General features: G+C 39.0%; 1 protein-coding gene and 1 long non-coding RNA gene across 2 annotated transcripts in view; both read right to left on the bottom strand.

Moving 5' to 3' along the window:
• The window catches only part of NMI (N-myc and STAT interactor), a 38804-nt gene extending 28337 nt beyond the window's left edge, over positions 1-10467 (bottom strand). The window contains exon 1 of the mRNA XM_073807715.1: positions 10248-10467. The gene's annotated coding sequence lies outside the window, so the exon portion shown is untranslated. The remainder of the gene's footprint in view (positions 1-10247) is intronic.
• A 397-nt stretch (positions 10468-10864) lies between these two features.
• LOC109547822 (uncharacterized) overlaps positions 10865-24640 on the bottom strand; it is a 75236-nt gene continuing 61460 nt past the window's right edge. The window contains exons 5-6 of the long non-coding RNA XR_012333121.1: positions 24489-24588; positions 10865-11823 (exon numbers count right to left, since the gene is read on the bottom strand). This is a non-coding gene — a long non-coding RNA (uncharacterized lncRNA). The remainder of the gene's footprint in view (positions 11824-24488; positions 24589-24640) is intronic.

Below are 24640 nucleotides of genomic sequence, written 5' to 3'. Positions count from 1 at the left end.
AAAAAAAAGTAGAGTCAACCTATGCTTTTCTGGCCATAGACCTAAGTAATATTACTGAGAGGCACAAAAAACAGTAGATATTTTCCAAGAACTGTTTGGAGAAATTACATCAATTCTCTGGACACACGTAGAAGAGAGGATGTGCGATAGAAGAGGCTGTGACTCAGCAGCAGCCCTAGTTTTCATCTGCTTTGACAACTGTGATGAGATATTGAGGGGTCTGAAAAGAAAAGATGAATTCTCTCTACAGCATCCTGCAGTGCCCTGCACCACACGTGGGTGTATCCTCACCGAAATACTGTGATGATAACGTAAGATTCAGGGGTGCTCGCGTGGTGCAGGAAAAGAGCGTCAGGAGAAGCAATTTCCCTGCTTTTGTGCATCTAATTTACAACAGGCTCTCAAATCCAAGTTACAGGAAGCAAGGAGTTGGGGTGAGGAGGGTGGGATGGTGGGGGGAGCAAAGAGTTACTTGACTATCTTCTGCTGTTTCTTGATTTATGGCAATCCCTGTGTGTGAGTGAAACACACAACTTCTCTCCAACCATCTGTCTTGGTTATTGGGCACAGAGTCGAAGTAGTATTAAGCCTACCGTTTTAGCACTTTTGTCCACTCTCTCCACCAAACGGACATCTGGCCATTGCGGGAAGAGTGATTACGGTGATGCCTTGTACACAGAAGTGACCTGTGAATACTTGTTGAATAAGGTAATATGAACCAACTTATGGCCTTGACCTCACTCTTTACCTATTTACTCCACAGCCCTGGCCTTAAGATGCCCTGCTCCCTGAGTGAACACCAGCTATGTCTGAGAGGAGAAAAAAAAAACAACTCAAAGAATTCTAGGCTGTCAAAATCTGGAAATGTTAGGAAACTTTCAAGTGAAACAGTAGTAACTTTTCCAGGCCCCAAAAGCAGAAGGCCTTAACTGTGGGTTACAGGTTTATCATTAGAAAATGTTTAGTAAGATGAATGGATAAACGAAATGCAGTATATACAGACAATGGAATGTTATTTAATTTTAAAAAGGAAGTAAATTCTGACATAAGCTACAACATGGATGAACCTTGAGGACATTATGCGAGGTGAAACAAGCCAGGCAAAAATGGACAAATATTGTATGATTGCACTTATATGAGGTACCGAGAGTACTCAAATTCATAGAGACAGAAAGTAGAATCATGGTTGCCAGGGACTGGGGGATGGGAGAAATGGAGCGTTAAGGTTTGATGGGTACAGAATTTCAGTTTGGGATGATGAAAGAGTCCTAGAGATGGATGGTGGTGACGGTTGCACAGCAATGTGAATGTACTTGATGCCACTGAAATGTATGTTTAAAATGGTTAATGGTAAATTCTACTTACATGTATTTTACCACAATTAAAAATAAAAACTGTAGTCCTATTTGCATGTGAGTTTTTGTATAACATTGTAAAATGATGTGAGTAAGATCAATCACTGTTTTACTGTTTTCAGATGGATGGGAAAAAAGAAGACTGATTTGTGTATCTAGCATCAAACTCCCCCTTATTGGGAAGTGAGCTCAAGTTATTTCATATGGGAATTCAAGAAAGAGAAGGCTCAGAATGTTGTTCATGCCGTGGAAAAGTAAATAAAAGAGGAGGAGGAAAAGAGAGAAGAGGAAGGAGGAAGATGAGGAAGAAAATGACTCCTGACCTTAGCAATCTTCTTTCCTGCAAATTCAAGTTTCCACACACATAGACTGCGTACCCAGCTTTGGATCCAAGATATAAATGCAACCACAAGTTTCCACACACACAGACTGCGTACCCAGCTTTGGATCCAAGATATAAATGCAACCAGGTTGAAATCTGACTTTCCAATCTAATTCCCAGAACTCCCTTACACTAGCTTACGTCAGCCATTGCAGTCTGGTTAGGCTTAGAAATTCCTGTCTCCTGTCTTCATTCACAGAATCTCAGAGTTGGAGAATTCAGAGGTCATGCGGTCCAACTGTCAGCCAGATGCTTGACTCCTCTCTATACAACTGTTCCTTCAGTAGGGCCGGCATCTTACTTACTTGACCTTTCACTCATTTTTTTCAGTTGGGCTCATAGAATAATTTTACCAAAAAAACCCACTACTTTCAGGAAAAAGAGGGAAAAGAAAAAATAAGCACACTCTAAACTAAAAGTCAGGGTTTTCTCACTTATTAATTTTATCTTAAAACAATATTAAAATGCAAATTACAAAACATTAAGTCTACAGTGATGCCATTTTTGTCCCCTCCCAAATATGTGTGTGTATCTGTGTGTGTATACACAGAAAAAAATTCCCTACAGAAATATATAAAGTTTCTATGCAAGTAGTCATGGGTGCTCTTTATTTTCTACCTTTATTTGTATCTTCTAATTTTTATTCAATTAACGTTCATTTTTTCTTCAATAAATGAGGGAAGTATCTATAAAGTATGTTTATTCTCACAAATGAACAGAATTGAAGTGGCGATTAGTTATCTAATGATACAAAACAGAACAAAAACCATGAATTAATTTTGAAATGTACCTGGGAGAATTTGGTCTAAACAAAACAAATGGAGTGAAGGAATTGGTGATGGCCTCCTGTTTCCAAGGACAGAGAGATTAGTATTAACAGGATCAAAACTAAACTACAATACATAAATTTGATATTGAAGATAACAGAGCACAAAGTGCTGAGGTATCATCTGAGACAATTGTCGTTTTTCTCTTTGCTTGAGTCTCCACCCCACTCCTTTATTCAATACATGTTGAACTTTAGGGTTTGTTGTATGTCAAGCATGGTGCTAAGCCTTGAGTAGGAATTCAGAGATGACTAAGACACGATCCTTGCCCTCAAGGCACTCACACTTTTCCTGTTTGGCTAGAAAAGTGCTCCAGTAGGCAACCTGATGTTTTTCTTAGAAGGTGTTTTCAAAAATACTTTGGTTACCCAAGCCCCACTGTCTCTCCACACCTCACAGTCACTGATGCCCCTAAAGGAAAAGCCTAGGAGCTCTTTTTGTGTTGGAATCTTTAACTTCTGATATTGCTGGCATGGGTAGATCCCATGTACCTCCTGCTGATCTGTTTTGGTGTCCCAGACTTATTAAATATTGGTAGCCAGGGCACTCCCTTCCTCAAGGAAAGACTCAGTATTTCCATGGACATCCTCCATCCAAGGACACACTCTTCTCCACCTTTACATTCTGTTCAATAGCCATAAGCAAGATCTTTGAATCTCCTTCTACATGCTTTTCTTTCATGATGGATACAAGAAAGAACGGGTAACAAAAGTGAATAAAGGACTTGAATTCATCAAATTATGCTTGAAAGCGCTTATCCTCTCATTCTGCTCATCAAATTCAAGAGCAAACCTCCAAACCACAATATTCCCAAATCAGCACACTTCTTCCCCTTCTTTATGGCTACCACCACTGCCTATGCCACCATCCTATCTCTCTCCCTGGACATCTGCAGTGGCCTCCTTACATGACTTCCTGTTTTCCCTCTTAACCCACCACGAGTTATTCTCTGAAGAGACTCCAAAGGGATATTTTTAAAACATAGATTAAATCATGGCATCTCCTACCAGTAGCTTCCTACTGCACACAGACTAAATCCCACACTCTTGAAGTGGCTTCCATAACCACATAGTACTGGCCATTGCCTGCTTTTCCCCTCTCATTAAGCTCCATCATCTTGGTCTCCTTTCTGTTCCTGGAGAACAGGCCAAGTTCATTCTTGCCCCAGAGCTTTTTCTCCAGCCTTTCAATCTATCTGGCACACTTGGCCACTTATTTTTGCATGGCTGGCTCCTTCACATCATTCAAATTAATTTCACCTCCTCAGAGAGGCCTTTCCTGACCTTCTTTTCTAGAAGCTCCTCAGTCTTTCTCTATCATATCATCTTGCTGTGTTTCTTCAAAGCACTTATCATTATCTGATGACGTTCTCGTTTATTTATTTATTGCTTTATTAATCTGTCACAGTCACTAGAATGTAAGTTCCACAAAAACAGTGATTTTTTATGTCTCATTCGTTACTATGTTGGGATTGATGTCTGGGACAAAGAAGACATGAAACAAATAAGTGTGGAATAAATTTGCTAAATGTGTGAGAGAAGATGACTGTCACTCCAGAACTGGTGAGCTTAATCTTATATCCATTACACAGGCTCATTCACTCATTCACTTATTCAAAACCATTTATTGAATTAATTATATACCAGGTACTATTTCAGAAAACAAAGACAAATATAACTAAATTCTTACCCTCCTGTACTTAGATTTCCTCTACTAAAGAGTGGAGAATATAGCCAAGAAAAGATTTGTAATATGCTATCCTAAGTGTTATATTAAAAATATGCATAGAATGGTTGGGGATGGCTACACAGGGAAGATGAGGTTTCACCTGTCACCTTGAAGAATGAATTCACCAAATGTGTTTTGGAGAGAAGAGGCAAAACACACAGAGAGTTGAGAAAGAAGATGACACCTTCAGGCAGGGTGGAAAATATAGGCTACCATCAAATTATGGAGTTTAACTTTATTCTGGAGGATTTTAAGAAAGGGAGGACACTCTCTGGCTTGCATGTAAAATGACCATTCTTGCAGCAGAGTAACAAACGAATGAAAGGGGGAAATATGGCAGAATACAGAATAGTCAGATGATGACCACTGGACTAAAGTAGGGATTGAGAGAATGGAGAGGAAAGGGTAGATTCCAGGGATATTTAGGGAGTAGAAGTAGGAGGACTTGGTGATCAATTAGAGCTTTTCAGGCTATGAGGTCTGTGAGGATACAGGATTAATAGACAGAGTTATATCCCCTGGCACAAAGTATATGAGTTCATAATAAATGAATGGATGAATGAATAAAAAAGGAAAAGTCTAAAGCCAGTCCCAGTTTCCAGTGTGGACATCTGGTATTACTGATACCATTACCAATATATGGGCAGGCTTAGAAAAAGGAAGATAAATTCATTTAGGAAATAGTGGATGTGTGGCATCTGCTAGCAAGTTGTGGCTGTCCACATTTCTGCATTCTGCTTGCAAATAAAACAGTTCCTTTTTTAGTTCCTTTCTATTTTACAACACCTTTTTATCCAAAGCTAAAAGAAGCCATTTGCACCTTCCATGTTCTCATCAGCCAGCTCCAATTTACTAGGTTCATTTTCTAATTTACGAGTTAAAGAAGGTGACAGTGTCACTAATTTTTCCATTACTACGTTATACCAGTTGCCCTTTTTGAAGCCTTAATAACAATTACCCTCACTGGTCTTCCAGCCTCTACTAACAGTCTCCTTGCCACCTTTTTAGCCTCTGCCTACTGCCTGACCCCCAAACCACTATTTTAGGTTTTTGTTGCAGCAGCAACCAGATTCCTGTTTCAGTTATCTTATTAGTTATTTTGCTGCATAGCAAAATACCCTAAACCATCTTATTATTGTTTAGGGACTTTAAAACAATAAAAATTTATTATTTCTTATCATTCTGCAGTTTGGCATTCTGCACAGTTTTGCCGGTCTCACCTAGACTCTGGGCTGCTGGTCATATGACTCCTTCCAAGTGGAAGCCAGGCTGGCCTGGAAAGTCCAAGATGACCTTACGACATTTCTGAGAATGTCATGCTGTCTGTCGGCTGAGAAACTTCGTTTTTCCTGTATGAGGTCCCACATTCTCTAGTAAGCTAAACTGGGCGTCTTCACAGCGTGATGATCAAGGCCAACCCAGGTCCCAGACAGTGGAGAAATAGGCTCATTTCCTGATGTAGTGATTGCAAGGTCACATTACACAGGGGCACAGACACAGAGAGGCATGATTCATTGAAGGTCATTATTATAATACCCTATTACATTCATTCAGTCCTAGGTAAAATGGGCAATTGCTGCGTCTGTCATGATTGAGAAGTTGGTCACAGCAGCCAGCCCCAAAACAACACTGCTCCTGCTTAGTTTTATGCCAGTAAAATGGATGATCTATGTCCTGCCTCTTTTACCAAGTAACTCATTTCTGTGCCAGTGTCATGTGATATATCTGATTGGCATAATTAACATCCGTACCCAGCAGCAAGGAAGCTGGAAATGATGTTTTTGGATTCTTCATTAAGATGGAAAGATTTCTACAGTAGGTAACTATCAAAATATGAAGAAGGTATTCAAAAGATTCCAATTAGTCACAAATGAGAGATGTCTGCTACCTACCAAATCCTTCAGTAAAGTGTAAAACCCTTTTATGATCTTAAGTGGTGGTGTTGTGGAAAATAAAGGAAAAGAGCTGTAAGTGGAATTGAGGCTTATCACACATTTACCTGATGCTCAATCAGAGGGAACAACATGCTGTTGAAAGTCTGTGTGCAAGAAGCCCAGAAAATGGCAGCAAAGTGGTCCACAGGCAACTTGGAGCAGCAGAGAGAGTACAGGATTCCAGACTAACAACATACTAGAGAAAGGTGACCCATGTTAAAAAATAATTTTTATAAAGGATACAGTCATAACTCTCAATAAAATATAAAATGAACACATACTTCACTTAACTCATCAATCAGGAATACAGTAAAATGTTAACAAACAAAAATACTAGGGATTTTTTCTGGTGGTCCAGTGGTTAGGACTCCGTGTTTTCCCTGCCGTGGGCCCGGGTTCAATCCCTGGTCAGATACTAAGATCCTGAAAGCTGCGTGACACAGCCAAAAAAAGAAAGAAAGAAAGAAGGAAAACCTAACTAAAAACAGTTCAAAGGCTAATCCAAAGAGCAGACACAGATATAGGCAATCAGGAATGCTGAAATTAGTTAACTAATAGACACAAAACTGACCAATATCCACAGGGCAGTAACTAATTGTATCTCCATTGGACAACTTTATTTGCATCTGTATGGACAAGAATAGTTTGCAGTACTGTCAGTTTTATTTAATTTACAAAGTTGTGAAATAGCTCAAAGATAATGAAAGGCAAAAATATCTATAAAGTCTAACTTAGAGGGTACAATATACAATGCCTAATTTTCCATTGAAAATGCCACCAGTAAACTTTTGCTCACTTTAAAGTTTTTCACAGTTTTTTCTGACCTTTTAAAGGGAGAGAAAAATTGATTCTGGAGCTACATTGATCCACGTTTGCCTGTCATTTGCACAATTAAACATATTAAGAAAAAAACAGGGAATTCCATTTCAAATTAAAATTTACAAAGTCTTGAGAGACATTGCTTCTACTCTACTGGTAAGAACAAGATATTAGCCAGAAAATCATAGTTTTAAGAAACGTATAAGAACACCTGAAATTAATATAATGTTGTATGTCAATTACACCTCAATTAAAATACATATTTATCAGAGAACTAAGAACACCCTCCCCTCAAAAAGAAACCCTTTAAGTTAACCAAATTGTAGAAAGTGATAAGCCCATTCTAGAAAAGATGAGACCCACAGCTGCTTTAATTACTAGCAGACCAGAGGAAGAAAGAGAAATCCACAGATCAGATTGATTCAGTCAACCAGACTAGTAGCCTAACAGAGGAAACAATACAATTTACTTCAGACTCTACACAAAATGTTTGACATACAATAAAAAAATTACAAGACACATAAAGAAGCAAGATGTGACCCAAGGTCAAGAGAGAATGTAGTCAACAGAGCAAACTCAAAGTTGAAACTATAGACCAGAGACAGGAACTTTAAGGTAACTGTGTTAAACATGTTCAGTGATTTGGTGGACAAATTAGATAATATGCATGAATAATGGATAACTTCTTCAGAGATGGAACCTATAAAAAAGAACTTATTGTACAGGACTTCCCTGGTGGTCCAGTGATTAAGAATCCACTTTCCAATGCAAGGGACGCGGGTTCAATCCCTGGCTGGGGAACTAAGATCCCACATGCCGCGGGGCAACAAAGCCCACACGCTTTAGAGCCCATGCACCACAACTAGAGAGCCTCGTGTGCTGCAACTACTGAGCCCGTGTACTCTGGAGCCCACGCGCCACAACTAGAGAGTCTGCACACTGCAATTACTGAGCCATTGCTCTATAGAGCCTGCGCGCCACAATCAGAGCAGCCCGTACACCGCAATGAAAGATCCTGCATGCTGCAACTAAGCCCCGACGCAGCCAGCTAAATAAAGAACTTATTGTAAACACCTGAAATAAAAAATATGAAATATCAATTTGATGGGCTCAACAGAAGTCTGTACATAGCAGAGGAAAGGATCAACTCAAATACAGTTGAAAACACAAAAAGAAAGAAGAGCGAACAAAATGGAACAGTGAATCCAAGAGTCTTTGGGCAGCAACAGATGGTCTAACATATATGTATTGTATCCCCATAAGAAAGGGAGAAATAATGGGGGAAAAGAAGTATATGAGGAGATAGTGGTCAAGAATTTTCTAAGGAGAGTCTGGGTTGGTGAACATGTGGAGATTCAGGGAGAGTGGACCCCTGGCTAGAGCCTGGAAGTTTCTTGCACCTTCCCACATACTTTGTCCTATGCATCTCTATCATCTGGCTATTCCTGAGTTATATCCTTTTAAAATTAACTGGTAATCTTATTACGTGGCTATGGAGACAAAACTCCCCTAACTTGGCTGGGAAGATTGCTTTCCAGAGGCATTGCACTCCTTGGTATTTCTTTCTTTGCACTTCCTGCCAGCAGTCTTGGCTCAGGTTTTGCACTAAAGTACAAGAATAGCATGACAAAAACACTTTGAGAAAAGAAGGAACTTAGCTGCCAACCTTATACAGAACCAAGTTTTCCAACCTGTGAATGCAGAAGTTATCATGGGTTTCTTGCATCCATTCAGGCACCAAGTCCTGTCTACATATAGAAATGACAATACATCTAACACATATCTAGACTACTTGCTCTCAGAGGAATGGAGATACTGTTGTCATAAATAAAGTTCAAATTTATTTAAAATCCTTAAAAAATATTTTTTCTAAAATTAATTTTTAAAAAGACCCACAGATCCAAGAAACTCAGTAAAACTTAACACGATAAATACAAAGAAAACACACCTAAGAACATTATTGTCCAATTGCTGGAAACAAAATAAAACAAAAAACCAAAACAAAAAAAAAGAAAAAAACAAGAAGATCTTAAAAACAAAGTAGAAACAAAGACATCATTTACAGGGGAACAAAATATGAATTATGACTGATTTCTTATCAAAAACAATAAGGGCCAGAAGACAATGGAATAGCATCTTTAAAATGGGGAGGGAAGGGAAACTTTCAATCCAGAATTCAAAATATATAAAAATGAAGTCAAAATAAAGCAGACAAAGGCTGATAGGATTTGTGTCCAATAGGTTTGCACTATAAGAAATGCTAAGAAAAATTACTCAGTCTAAAAGCTGAGGAAAATGTTATCAGATGGAATCCTGGATCTCCAAGATAGAATTTAGAGCACCAGAAACAATAAATATCTAGGCAAATATAAAATGCCATTTTAAATTAAATATATTGTTATTATACTTACTATAAATTATATCTATATCCCATGATATATTGCTATACTTTTTGCTTTAAATATATGTAAAGCCATATATCATTGTTATTCTTTTTGCTTTAAATATACTTTACATATATTTAAAGCAAAAAGTAGAGCAATATATTGTAGAAGTAACACATATAACAATAAAAGCACAAAAGACAGGGATAGTAAATAGAATTACACAGTTGTAAAATTCCCCCATTGTTGGTTAAACAGTAAAATATTATTTGAAGTTAGAGTTAAATTAAAAATGAATATTTTAATCTCTAGAGCAACCACTAAAAAATAACACTAAAGAGGTGTAGCTAAAAATGTTAATAGATTAGAAAGAATGAAATATTAAATACTAATTGATATCACCCAAAAGAAGGCAAAAAAAGAGAAACAGAGAAACATAAAATAACTAAAACAAATAGAAACTAAATGATGAAATGGTAGACTTAAACCCAACCATATCAATAATTACATTAAGTTCAAACGAACTAAACATGCCAATTAAAAGCTAGAGATTGTCAGACGAGGGTGGCGGGGGGCAGAGGAGGTGGAAGGAAACCCAACTCTATGTTATTTACAAGAAACACATTTTAAATAAAACATATTCACAAAAAGTCTACAAGAATAATCATAGCAGTCTTATTCATAATAGTCTCCAAATTGGAAACAACCTAAATGCCTATTGAAACAGTTACCCACTGCCGCATAACAAGTTACCTGGAAATTTAGTGGATTAAAACAACATTTATTATCTCACAGTTTCTGTGGATAAAGAATCTCACCGAAAAGAAGTCATCTTTTCTCTTACAAGGCTTCAATGAAGGTGTTGATTTGGGCTGCCATCATCTCAAGCCTTGACCTGGGGAAGGATCCATGTCCAAGCTTATTCTCATGGTTGTTGGCAAGATTCAGTTCTTCACAGGCTGTTGGAATGACAGCCAGAGTTCCTCACTGGCTGCTGGTGGGAGGTCTCCCTCAGTTTCTTGCCATGTAGACTTCTCCATAGGGTAGCTTACAACAAGGCAGCTTGCTTCTTTAAAGCAAGCAAGAAAGAAAAACTAGAGAGAGACATGGAAGTCAAGTCCTTTATACCCAACTCTTAGAAGCAACATTCCATCACATTTGCTATATTCTTTTCATTAGAAGAAAATCACGAGGTCCAACCCACACTTGAAGGGAGGGGATTCCACAAGACTATGAATATCAAGACGTGAGGATCACTGGGAACCATGCCAGAAGCTGCCTACCACATCTATCCATGGAAAATAGAGTGAAAAAAAATTTTATTGGAGTATAATTGCTTTACAATGCTGTGTTAATTTCTACTGTACAATGAAGTGAATCAGCTGTACGTATACATATAGCCCCTCCCTCTTGGACCTCCTCTCCCCACCCCACCCATCTAGGTCATCACAGAGCACCAAGCTGAGCTCCCTGTGCTATACAGCAGGTTCCCACTAGCTATCTACTTTACACATGGTAGTGTATTTATGTCAAAACTATTTTCCTAATTCATCCCACCCTCCCCTTTCCCCTGTGTCCACATGTCCATTCTCTTCATCTGCATTTCTATTCTTGCCCTGCCAACAGGTTCATCTGTACCATTTTTCTAGATTCCACATACATGCATTAATACACAGTATTTGTTTTTCTCTTTCTGACTTACTTCACTCCGTACGACAGGCTCTAGGTCCATCCACACCTCTACAAATGACCCAATTTCATTTCTTTTTATGGCTGAGTAATATTCCATGATATATATGTACCATGTCTTCTTTATCCATTCATCTGTTGATGGACACTTAGCTTGCTTCCATGTCCTGGCTATTGTAAATAGTGCTGCAATGAACATTGGGGTACATGTGTCTTTTTGAATTACGGTTTTCTCAGAGTATATGCCTAGTAGTGGGATTGCTGGGTCATGTGGTAGTTCTATTTTTAGCTTTTTAAAGAACCTCCATACTGTTCTCCACACTGGCTGTATCAATTTACATTCCCACCAACATTACAGGAGGGTTCCCTTTTCTCCACACCCTCTCCAGCATTTATTGTTTGTAGATTTTTTGATGATGGCCATTCTGACCAGTGTGAGGTGATACCTTACTGTAGTTTTGATTTGCATTTCTCTAATGATTAGTGATATTGAGCACCTTTTCATGTGTTTGTTGGCCATCTGTATGTCTTCTTTGGTGAAACGTCTATTTAGGTCTTCCACCCATTTTTTGATTGTTTTCTTGATATTGAGCTGCATGAGCTGTTTGTATATTTTGGAGATTAATCCTTTGTCCGTTGCTTCATTTGCAAATATTTTCTCCCATTCTGAGGGTTGTCTTTTCATCTTGTTTATGGTTTCCTTTGCTGTGCAAAAGATTTTAAGTTTAATTAGGTCCCATTTGCTTATTTTTGTTTTTATTTTCATTACTCTAGAAGGTGGGTCATAAAAAATCTTGCTGTGATTTATGTCAAAGAGTGTTTTCCTCTAAGAGTTTTATAGTGTCTAGTCTTACATTTAGGTCTTTAATTCATTTTGAGTTTATTTTTGTGTTAGGTAGTGTTCTAATTTCATTCTTTTACATGTAGTTGTCCAGTTTTCCCAGCACCATTTATTGAAGAGGCTGCCTTTTCTCCACTGAATATTCTTGCCTCATTTGTCACAGATTAGGTGACCATAGGTGCATGGGTTTATCTCTGGGCTTTCTATCCTGTACCATTGATCTGTATTTCTGTTTCTGTGCCAGTACCATATTGTCTCTTTTTTTTTTTTTTTTTTGGCTGTGCCAGGTCTTAGTTGCAGCACATGGGATCTTTTAGTTGTGGCATGTGGACTCTTAGTTGTGCATGCATGTGGGATCTAGTTCCCTGACCAGGGATCAAATCTGGGCCCTTGCATTGGTAGTGCAAAGTCATAACCACTGGACTGCCAGGGAAGTCCCAGTACCATACTGTCTTGATTACTGTAGCTTTGTAGTATAGTCTGAAGTTGGAGAGCCTGATTCCGCCAGCTCCATTTTCCTTTCTCAAGATTGCTTTGGCTGTTCAGGGTCTTCTGTGTTTCTATACAACCTGTAAAATTTGTTTTTCTAATTCTGTGAAATATGTCATTGGTAATTTGTTAGGGATTGCATTGAAACTGTAGATTGCCTTGGGTAGTATAGTCATTTTCACAATACTGATTGAAAATAGATTTTTAAATTGTATTATTTTCATACAATGGAATACTACTCAGTAATAAAAAAGAACAAACTACTGATATACACAGAAACATAGATGAATCTCAAAAATTTTACTCAGTTATGTTGAGCAAAAGAAAATAGCTGCAGAAGAATATACACTATAGGATTCCATTTATATGACATCCTAAAACAGGTAAAACTCATCTGTGATGACAGAAATTAGAACAATGTTTAACGCAGGATGTTTGAAGGGTATTGCCTGGAAATGAGCATCAGGAAGAATTCTGCAGAGCTGAAAATGTTCTGTGTCTTGTTTTGTCAAGACTCGTTGAAGAAGACATCTAAGGTCTGAGCATTTTATGTAAATTATACTTCCATTAAAAGAATAATAGAGCAAAAATAAACATACGTCTTTAAAAAGTAATCTAGGACTTCCTTGGTGGTGCAGTGGTTAAGAATCTGCCTGCCAATGCAAGGGACGCAGGTTCGAGCCTTGGTCTGGGAAGATCCCACGTGCCGTGGAGCAACTAAACCCGTGCGCCATAACTACTGAGCCTGTGCTCTAGAGCCCAAGAGCCACAACTACTGAGGCCGCATGCCTCAACTATTGAAGCCCGCACACCTAGAGCCCATGCTCTGCAACAAGAGAAGCCTCCACAATGAGAAGCCCATGCACCACAATGAAGAGTAGCCCCTGCTTGCCACAACTAGACAAAGCCTGCTCGCAGCGATGAAGACCCAACACAGGCAAAAATAAATAAAATAAATAAATAAAAATAAAAGTAATCTAGGCTTAGTTCTTAAAAACAAAAGTTGTAATATCAATAATCTGAACTCTTTTAATCAATGTTAAATAAAACATATCAGTCTAACGTCATCTTCTTCCAACCCAAGAACTTAGACATGGTGGTGCAAGAAATGAGAAAGATGATGAATCACCAGAGAAAAACTATTTTAATGCAATCAGCTTGCATGATATCATGTCTGACTAAGATATAAGAATGGAAGAGAGAGTTCCATTTTTCACTAATAATAAAAATAAACCTAAGATTAGTCAACTACCAAGTAGAACATAATGCTATTTTTTCGCCAATATTTTTATATTAAAGAAAAAAATCAAAGTTACATGGTGCATAGAGATCTTTTTAGAAAGATTTCCAAAAGCAGAATGAGAATTTTGATACTCTAAATTTTAAAGGAGTGATGTTTTATTTTAATGAAGTATAAAATCACTCATAGGAAAAACATTTTTTTCCAACTATGATTTTACTCTTTATTACTGAGGATATACCATGGCACATTTACATTGTTTTAAAAATTGTATTTATAATTTATTCTGATTTAATTATCTTTGTAGTTTCTATCTTTCAATTTATCTAATTTTTATTTTTTTTATTTTATTTTTAAAATGTTAAGCCTTCTTTTAATTTATTTATTTTTATTTTTGGCTGTGTTGGGTCTTTGTTTCTGTGTGAGGGCTTTCTCTAGTTGTGGCAAGCGGAGGCCACTCTTCATAGCAGTGCGCGGGCCTCTCACTGTCGTGGCCTCTCTTGTTGTGGAGCACAGGCTCCAGACGCGCAGGCTCAGTAGTTGTGGCTCACGGGCCTAGTTGCTCCGCGGCATGTGGGATCTTCCCAGACCAGGGCTCGAACCCGTGTCCCCTGCATTAGCAGGCAGATTCTCAACCATTGCGCCACAAGGGAAGCCCCCTAATTTTTATTTTTATGTCATGACATATTTTCTTTTATGTTTAACTGATTTTAATCTTTTTTTTTTTTTTTTTTTTTTTTTTTTTGCGGTACGCGGGCCTCTCACTGTTATGGCCTCTCCCTGTTATGGCCTCTCCCGTTGCGGAGCACAAGGTCCGGACGCGCAGGCTCAGCGGCCATGGCTCACGGGCCCAGCTGCTCCGCGGCATGTGGGATCCTCCCGGACCGGGGCACGAACCCGTGTCCCCTGCATCGGCAGGTGGACTGTCAACCACTGCGCCACCAGGGAAGCCCTGATTTTAATCTTTTTATTCCAGAGTTTAAAATCTGATTAAAGTTATCCTTCAGATATTTTCTTTATTTCTGTAATATTAATTATTTTAAATTTTACTTCTTTTATTTAGATTTTTTCATTTCACGATTTATTTTCCTAGGAACAAGTAGGAATGGTAGCGATAGTGGAGGAAGCCCACAATACAAGTAAGGGTAGTTGAAAGCCTCTCCCCCACCAGTTTTCTCTAAAAACACCTTTCCAGCTACCCTCTAGCTGAGTGAATTGCCCAAGAATGGTACTGTGCTGCTGTGATGGGTAAGCTACTGTGCCCCACAGAGCCCATGAATGACAGAGATGAGGTTCACTTAGGTCTCTATGACCCCAAGGGCTTCCCACTCTCCACTTGACTCATTGCTACCACACTGCCCCACCTGCCATATGCTTATCCTCATTTTGGGGGGGAAAAACTTATTCTTAATATTTCTTTTTTCTTTCTCCTTCTCTTTTTCTGCCTTCCTATTCATGATTGTTCTCATATCCTTGACTTTCTTAGCAAAAAATATTGTGTTAATTATGTAAGATACTGGTTTGGTGGCAGTAAACCAACCAAATAACTAAATAAAAACCAATAAGAGAAGTTTGTATAAAACAGAAGTTAAAGTAAGCTTCTCTCCCACATAATTTTCCAAGCACAAGTATGTGAGAGCATCATAGTGTCAAGGATCCAAATTTTTTACTTTGTTGCTCTGCCATCTCTAGGGTGCTTCCTTCATCCACGTTGTCCATGTGTATGTGCCAGGTAGCAGAATTAGTATTCATCAATTCTTTATTTTCCATTGGCCAGAAATCCGTGGAGAACAATTAGCACGCAGAGCCACAGCTGTCTTCTGGTGCCCTAAGAATGTAGGCGTTCCATAAGCTTGATCATTGGGAAGCAATCACCATTTATATTCATATTCGAATGCAAGAAGTTTCGACTGCCATTCAAATATGGCAAAGCAAAACACCTATTGACCCTCATTGCCTTTACCCAAAAATCTCACTGAAATCATGGTAAAAAATTTTTTAAAAGAAAACCTCAAAAATTTACAAGCATAGTGAGGATGGGAGAGGAGATAATAGCTAAGAGACATTAACAAAACAGACTTAGGATAACTGACTTAGAGGAAGAAGAAATGTGCCGTAAGAGGGAGGATGGAGGATGCCAAGAAGCATGCTGATTAGGCTGCCAAATCCTTCAAAGCCCAGAAATTAGAGCCACAAGTTGTCTCTGAATGTGGGAAACAGACGAGTCTGAAAACAAGAGGCCGGTGGCTTGCATAAAAGCAGTTCAACCACTAGATCTCCTCACCACCCCTGCACAGCCAGGTAACAGACCTTCCCTCCTCTGCAGAGGGCTTTAGGAGAGATGTCTCCAAGCAAATTTGAACAGATAGTTTAGTTAATATGTTTGCCTATATTGAAAGCAGTCTTATTATTCTGTGGGAAGTTTAGAGCTGAAATAACAATATATACAAAGAAAACTAAACAAACAGGAAAAAAGGCAAGTATTGATGTTATCTTCAGAGAAAATATTCACCATGTACAAGAATGGGTATTTAACCACAGTATACTACCTGGCTCAGCTAAGGAGAGTATTTACATAGTCACAATAGTGTAAGCACTTAAATATTTGTTTATATTTCTGGTATAATTATATTGGGAGGATGCGGGTGGGGAAGTGTGGAGATGATAGGAAGGAGATACGAGAGCTAAATCCTTATTTATTTATTTATTTATTTTTTGAGGTACGCGGGCCTCTCACTGCTGTGGCCTCTCCCGTCGCGGAGCACAGGCTCCGGACGCGCAGGCTCAGCGGCCATGGCTCACGGGCCCAGCTGCTCCGCGGCACGTGGGATCCTCCCGGACCGGGGCACCATCGGCAGGCGGACTCTCAACCACTGAGCCACCAGGGAAGCCCGTAAATCCTTACTTTTTATGGTAGACAATCAATGGATAATCACTAAAAGTAAAAGCTTAAGAAATAGTAGTATAAGCATTTTATAATAGAAAGGCAGAGGTAAATACCTAAAGAAACTACTGAAAGTATCTAAAATAATTGACTCAAAGTAGGAATTGAAGGGGTGGGGCAGATTAGATTAAAGAGAGGTCAGGCAAAAGATCGCTATATCTTGTCATATAGAACTGTCTGACTTTTTTTTTTAACTATTTAAAAAAATTTTATTTAATTTATTTTTGGCTGCACTGGGTCTTCGTTGCTGCGCACAGGCTTTCTCTAGTTGCAGTGAACAGGGGCTACTCTTCGTTGAGGCGCGTGGGCTTCTCATTGCGGTGGCTTCCCTTGTTGTGGGGCATGGGCTCTAGGCGTGCGGGCTTCAGTAGTTGTGGCATGCAGTCTCAGTAGTTGTGGCTCACGGGCTCTAGAGCTCAGGCTCAGTAGGTGTGCTGCACGGGCTTAGTTGCTCCGCAGCACATGAGATCTTCTAGGACCAGGGCTCAAACCTGTGTCCCCTGCATTGGCAGGCGGATTCTTAACCACTGCACTACCAGGGAAGCCCCTAGAACTGTCTGACTTCTAAAACTCTGATAAAAATTTAAAATTAAATTTAGGGAATTCTGTGGTGATCCAGTGGTTAGGTGGTCCTGCTGAGGGCCCGACTTCAATCCCTGGTCGGGGACCTAAGATCCCGTAAGCCACATGGCACAGCCAAAAAAAAAAAAATTTAATTTAATTAAAAGAAATTAAAGTTGTTGAAATGAAAACTTCCTTTCCAAGAAGGAACTTTTCTGAATATATAGTTGACTTGAAGATATCTACCATAATTTTTTTACTAATCGATTTTTCTGTTAAATATTATACAGAACTCCTGCCCTCATTGTGCCTAGTCTTTTTTCCTTTAATTAAACTTTTAATTTCGAGAAAATTATAGGTTCACATGCAGTTGTAGGAAATAATACAGAAGGATCCCATATTCCCTTTACCCAGTTTCCCTCAATGGGAACATCTTGCAAAACTATGGTACAACATCGCAACCAGGATACTGACATTGATACAGTCAAGAAACGGACAGGCCCCTCACCACAAAGATGCCTCACATCGGCCTTTTATAGCCATACCCACCTCCCTCTGCCTCCCCCGACCCCATCCCCTGACCCCTGGCAATGGCCAATTAGTTCTCCATTTGTATAATTTTGTCATTATAGAATTTTTTTATAAATGAAATCATACAGTATGTGAACTTTGAGGATTCGATTTATTCATTCAGCATAATTCCCTGGAGATTTGTCCAAGTTGCTGTGATTCACAATAATTCATTCTTTTTTATTCCTGAGTAGTACTCCAAGGAATAGATGTGTCACAGTTTGTTTGAAGGACATCAGTGTTCTTTCTGGGTTTGGATCTTACAGATAAAGCTGCTATGAACATTTTGGTACAAATTTTTAAGTGATGTACACTTCCCATTTCTCTAAGATAAGTGCCCAAGAGTACAATTTTGGGGTCATATAGTGGTTGAATGTTTAGGTATTTTTTGTGACAGTTTTATTGAAATATAATTCACCCATTTAAAGTGTACAACTCAATGATTTTTAGTGTATTCACAGAGTTGTGCAACCATCAGTACAATTAATTTTAAAACATTTTCATCACCTCAAAAAGATACCCCACATCCCTAGGCTATCACTCCCCAGTCTCCCCAACCCTCCAATCCTAAACAACCACTAATCTAATTTCTATCTCTATATTTGCCCCTTCTGGACATTTCATATATATGTAATTATGTGGGGATTTTGTGACTGGCTTCTTTCACTGAGCATGTTTTCAAGGTTCATTCATGTTTTAACAAGTATCAGTACTTTGTTCCTTTTATGGCTGAATAATATTCCATTATATAGATACAGCACATTTTGTTGATCCACTCATCAGCTGATGGACATTTGGCTTGTTCCTATCTTTTGCTATATGGATAATGCTGCTATGAACATCTATGTACAAGTTTCTGCATGAGCATATATATGTGTTTCTCTTGGGCATATACCTGGGAGTGGAATTGCTGGGTCATATGGTAACTCCATGTTTAAATTTTTGAGGAACTTCAAATGGTGCAGCCACCTTGTTTTCCAAGGTGGCTGCACCATTTGACATTCTCACCAGCAGTGTTATAAAGGTTCTGATTTCTCCACATCTTCATCAACACTTGTTATTATCTGACTTTTTAATTCTAGCCATCCTAGTAAGTATGAAGTGGTATCTCATCGTGGTTTTGATTTGCATTTCTCTGATCACTAGTGATATTGAGCATCTTTTCATGTGCTTATTGGCCATTGGTATATCTTCTTTGGAGAAATGTCTGTTCAGATCCTTTTCTCATATTTTAAATTGGGTTGCCTTTTTATTGATGAGTTGTAAGAGTTCTTTATATATTTTGGATACTAGATCCTTATCAGACTTTGCAAATATTTTCTCCCATTCTGAGGGTTGTCTTTGCATGTTTCATTTTATAAGATACCGCCAATCTGTTTTTAGAATGGGCTTACCATTTTATATTCCTACCAGCAACGTATGAGCGTTCCAGTTTATATGCATTCTCATCAGCATTTGGTGTTGTCATTATTTTTAATTATAGTCATTCTGATAGATGTATAGTGATATTTCATTGCAGTTTTAAATTTGTATTTTCTTTTTTTTTAAGATATTTATTTATTTATTTTTGGCTGTGTTGGGTCTTTGTTGCTGTGCGCGGGCTTCCTCTAGTTGCGGTGAGCGGGGGCAACTCTTTGTTGCAGTGCCCGGGCTTCTCATTGTCGTGGCTTCTCTTGTTGCGGAGGACGGGCTCCAGGCACAGGGCTTCAGTAGTTGTGGCACGTGGGCTCAGTAGTTGTGGCTCGCAGGCTCTAGAGCTCAGGCTCAGTAGTTGTGGCACATGGGTTTAGTTGCTCCGCAGCATGTGGGATCCTCCCCAGCCAGGGCTCGAACCTGTGTCCCTTGCTTTGGCAGGCAGATTCTTAACCACTGTGCCACCAGGGAAGCCCATAAATTTGTATTTTCTAATGGCTAATGATGTTGAACATCTAAATGTGCTTATTTGCCAACTCTCTACTTCCTTCAGTGAGTTATACATTCTATTCATATGTTTGCCTATTTTTCTAATTGGAGTATTTGGTTTTTTACTATTGAGTTTTGAGAGTTCTTTATCTATTCTAGATACTAGTCCTTTGTCAGATATATGAATTCCAAAGTTTTCTCCCAGTTAGTAGCTTGCCTTTTCAACCCATTAACAGCATTTTTCCTAGAGCAAAGGAAAAATTTTTTTCATTTTGATGAGGGCCAATTTACCAGTTTTTCCTTTTTACAGATAGTGTTTTAGGGTCCAATCTAAGACGTAGTCCTTTGATCCTGAAGTCTCTGCCTAGTCTTAGATTCTGAAGGTTTCCTCATGTTTTTGTTTTTGTTTTATGTTTTCCCTAAAAGTTTGGTTTTACATTTTGCCTTTGAGTACATAATCCATTTGAGTTAATTTTTAATAAGATGTGAGGTTTAAGTCTCGGTTCCTTTTTTGACCTATGGATATCCAGGTGCTCTAGCACCATTTTGGGGGTAGTCATTAGTTAAATCCATTTCCCCTATAACATGCCTTCACTAATCAAGGGATTTTAATTGTTGCTACAAAAGACTTGCATGTCCTCCAAGCTGCACATAGCCTGAACAGAAAGATGTTTGCCTGAGTAATCATTCCACAAACTTGGAGTCAGCTGCAGGCAGTTCATTTAAGCCAAGAGTCAGCTGTGTCTAGTTCCAGCTGAGCTGGTTAAGACTGGATGGGACCACCCACCCTTCAATTTGGCCCACAAAAGTGTCCACTCGGTGACCTCTGGGATGTGCAGAGGCCTATAGCTTAGTCATGCTTGTACAGAAACACGATTATTACACCTTTTCCCAGTCACCTTTCCTCACACTCCCCATGCTCCCTATACCTCAGACTGCCCTGTTTCTTTATTCTTTACCCTATAAATGCTCCAAGCCCCCGCCTTCGGGCAGACGGATTTGAGATTTGTTCTCCTGTCTCTCCTCCCTCAGTCTGCCTTGGGAATAAACCCTCTCTTTGCTACAAACCTTGTTGTGCATCAGGCAAAACAAGCCTGGTTCAGTAACAAAAGTCTATTCCTATTTTTCCTCAATTGAATTACTTTTTCATGTTTGTCAAAAATTAGTTGGACAGGGCTTTCCTGGTGGCACAGTGGTTAAGAATCCGCCTGCCAATGCAGGGGATGTGGGTTTGAGCCCTCGTCCAGGAAGATCCCACATGCTGAAGAGCAACTAAGCCCATGAGCCACAACTACTGAGCCTGCGCTCTAGAACCCGTAAGCCACAACTACTGAAGCCTGTGCACCTAGAGCCCGTGCTCCGCAACAAGAGAATCTACCGCAATGAGAAGCCCGCGCACCGCAACTAGAGAAAGCCTGCGCACGGCAACGAAGGCCCAACGCAGCCAAAAATAAAATAAATAAATTTATTTTAAAAAATTAGTTGGACATATTTCTGTGAGTCTATTTCTGGCTTCTATGTATCTATGTGTCTACCCCTCAGCTGGTACCACATTGCCTTGATCACTATAGCTACTTGGTAGGCCATAACATCAGATAGAGTGATTCCTCCCACTTTATTCATCTTCCTCAAGATGCTTTTAGTTATTTTAGGACTGTGCCTTTCCATATAAATTTTAGAATAAATTTATCTAGATCTCCAAATACCCTAATTTTTAAATTAAATGTATATAATTTAAAAGAGCTATCTAGAGAATACTATTTCAGTCATATTTTTGTCTTTTTAAATTACTTTGTGACATATAGTACAAGTTGGATTAATGCCTATGGCTGACGCTGATTGACTCCTTGACATTGCAGTTTAAAAAGTTGAGTAAGCCATTAGGCTTTTATATTGCTTCAATTAAGGCAAATGGGGGTAAGGAGGTAAAACTGCCATTTGTTTATAGACTTCTACTGCACAGAATGAACATGGTTCATTATAAATATGTTTTTCAATCAAATCAACAAGAAAGAGATAACCAACCCAACAGGAAAGTGCACAAATAGTATAAACAGGCAATTTCACAAACAAGACATGAATGTAGATGCTCAAACCCACCAGTAAACATAGAAATGCAAATTAAAGTCATAGGAGATCTTTTGCGGGGGCAGGATCTTTCAAAGTGTTAAACATGCACAGCCTTTAACCAACAATTCTACCGCTGGGAATAGTTTATCATACAAAAAACTTAAATGCATATAGAAATATAAAACACAGGATATGCATGTTAGCGTTGTTTGTATAGAGAAAAATCAAAACAACCAAAGTTCATAAATGTGGGACTCACCAAGTTAATTGTGTTTAGCCATATTATTATTATTATTTTTTTTTTGCAGTACGCGGGCCTCTCACGGTTGTGGCCTCTCCCGTTGCGGAGCACAGGCTCCAGATGCACAGGCTCAGCGGCCATGGCTCACGGGCCCAGCTGCTCCGCAGCATGTGGGATCTTCCCGGACTGGGGCACGAACCCGTGTCCCCTGCATCGGCAGGTGGACTCTCAACCACTGCGCCACCAGGGAAGCCCTAGCCATATTATTTATACTCTGTAATCATTAAAAAGAATGGAGGAGATCTATATGTATTTACATGAAAAGATCACTAAGAGGTATTGGATAAATGAAAACATGTCACAGAGTAACACGTATAATAAGGTTACAAACATGTAAAAATGTAGATCTACAAAGGTGTGTAGAAATATGTAGGAATAACATACATTACGTATGGCGAGGGAATGGGATTGGAGGTAGATTGGGGAGAATGAGGATTAGGGAAGAGGCCTTTCTGGTTTCACTTTATATATTTCTGTATTGTTCAAATTATTTTTACATTAAGCTTGTTTCATGCATTTCTTTAGTACTTGTAATATTTTAAGATGTTGTGTGTGCGTTTTAGATTGCTGCCAACCTCAAGTAACTCTTATAAGTCAAATTGAACGTATTTAACTGAATGTATAGGAGTAATATAATATTGGCCGACCAAAAATGACTTTTGTTTCCCACCTAATTTATTATGGACTCTTAGATTTATGCTGTTTTTCAGGGAGTATTCCCACATATCACTAAACAACTCTCTTGGCGTTTCAGACAAAGGCAAATCTGGTGCTCATTAGTGAGTCATTTTCTTTGGCACTGATAAAACAAACATGGGGTCTTAGAGGCACAGAAGTGAGCACTGATCTACTCTTAGACTGTAAGCAGCAGAGATTGTAAAACGTCGACCATCATTTTCATAGGCAGGGGATACTGGCCATCCATTCCTAATGGGGCAAGAATTTTCAATTTATTTTCCGAAGACTTGTTGAACTTGTGTCTATCCATCTCAGCATCCAGCCTCCGGTGGCACTTGCAAATAGCCTTCCTTTTGTTGCCATGTTTATCAGTCAAGGGTTTTGTCTGCAAGTGACTGAATCATGGCTGGCTATCTTAAGTAAAAAGGAAATTTATTAGAAGGTCATCAGGGCTGACCGAATTGATGAGAGGCCAGATGGCCCCACTCAAGAAATGGGAATAATCTCAGGGCAGACCGTATGACCAGGTTGAGCAACAGAAACCATGGCAATGGTCACCTAAGAGGACAACAAGGCCTCTGCCTCTGTGATAGATCTGACCTCACACCCTTGCATGACAAAGTGCAGGACAGTGTCCAATAGGAAGATCCAAAGCCATATGTCCCCTGAATCTGTCAAGGCCAAGTTGGCTACTATCTCCCACTGAAAATACATATATTGGGAGATTTCTTAAAAGGTAGATGAGAGTGCTAGAACAAAATGCCACAGTTTGCATGGTGGCCATGGCTAAGGGCAAAATTGTGGACTATTATTAACTTGTTAATATAATATTCTCACAGTGACATCAGAGCACAGTTCTTGAGTTACCTTGCTTTTTCACAAGATCACTCATTTTCATATAAGAATAATATATCTTACCAGTATCAACAATTGTAAAGTGGTCCTGTTTCATTAGCAATCAATAAACAGCCACATATTGGGGAAGGAAGCGTTTTAAAGTACATAGAAGGCAAACAACAGGCTATTATGGGTCTCTTTTTTTTCAGCCATAGAAAGTTATAATTAGGTTTAAATAGGTAAACACGGTGGATTTAACAAATGCATTACTGTTCTCTCCTTCCTCAAATCCCACTAAAATGACACTAAATGGATATACTTTAAAAGATCTTTATCTAATATGAAGATTCTGGATGCTAGGAAACAGATGTGAGTGGCAACTACCTTAGCAGAACAAGGAAGCTAGATCCTGTCTTAGTAGGGAGGGAATCTGAGAAGTAACCATTACACTGTAGAGAAAAAGAAAAATGCTCAAAAATTGATAGTGTCATATACTTGCATAAGTGGTAAAAATGTGAGAATTGGTTGAAAGTGTGTTGAGTAATCATCGTAACTCCCAGATCCATGCCCCAACTCTGATCAGCTTAATCACTGCTCTTCTCCTCCTACAAGACTCAAGGGTTGTTTTCCCCCTCTGAAGACGGCAAAATAGAGGATCTCTGGACAGGACAAAATCAGTTACAATAGAGAGTAGAAGTAATGTACTCAAAACAGAGGTATTAAGTGGATATTTTCATAATGAATGATGAGGCCCTGGTTTCTTTCCCCACTCAGCTTCCAGGTAATGGCAGCCAGACTATCTCTTCCAAGCAAGTCATTGGAAGATTCTTATCTGGGGAATAGGACCAGTCTAAGAGCTCAGACCTAAGCTACCTTTCACAACAACAGAGCCCGGCCAAATCACCCTAAAATGAAGATCCCGGCCAACAAGACTCACCTGTGTACTCTGGGTCTTCCTTTTTTTACTTCCAATCCTTTTTTTACTTCCAATTTTGTATGAGCAAACACTCAGGGGTCACCAGAAATTGAGAAAGCATCTAATACAAAAAACAGTGATGAAAACAAATGAACAAAAGGAACTTGGAGGCA

Source organism: Tursiops truncatus, chromosome 7 (genome assembly GCF_011762595.2).
Source record: "Tursiops truncatus isolate mTurTru1 chromosome 7, mTurTru1.mat.Y, whole genome shotgun sequence".
Lineage (NCBI taxonomy): Eukaryota > Metazoa > Chordata > Mammalia > Artiodactyla > Delphinidae > Tursiops > Tursiops truncatus.
This window is presented reverse-complemented; position numbering and strand designations above follow the sequence as displayed.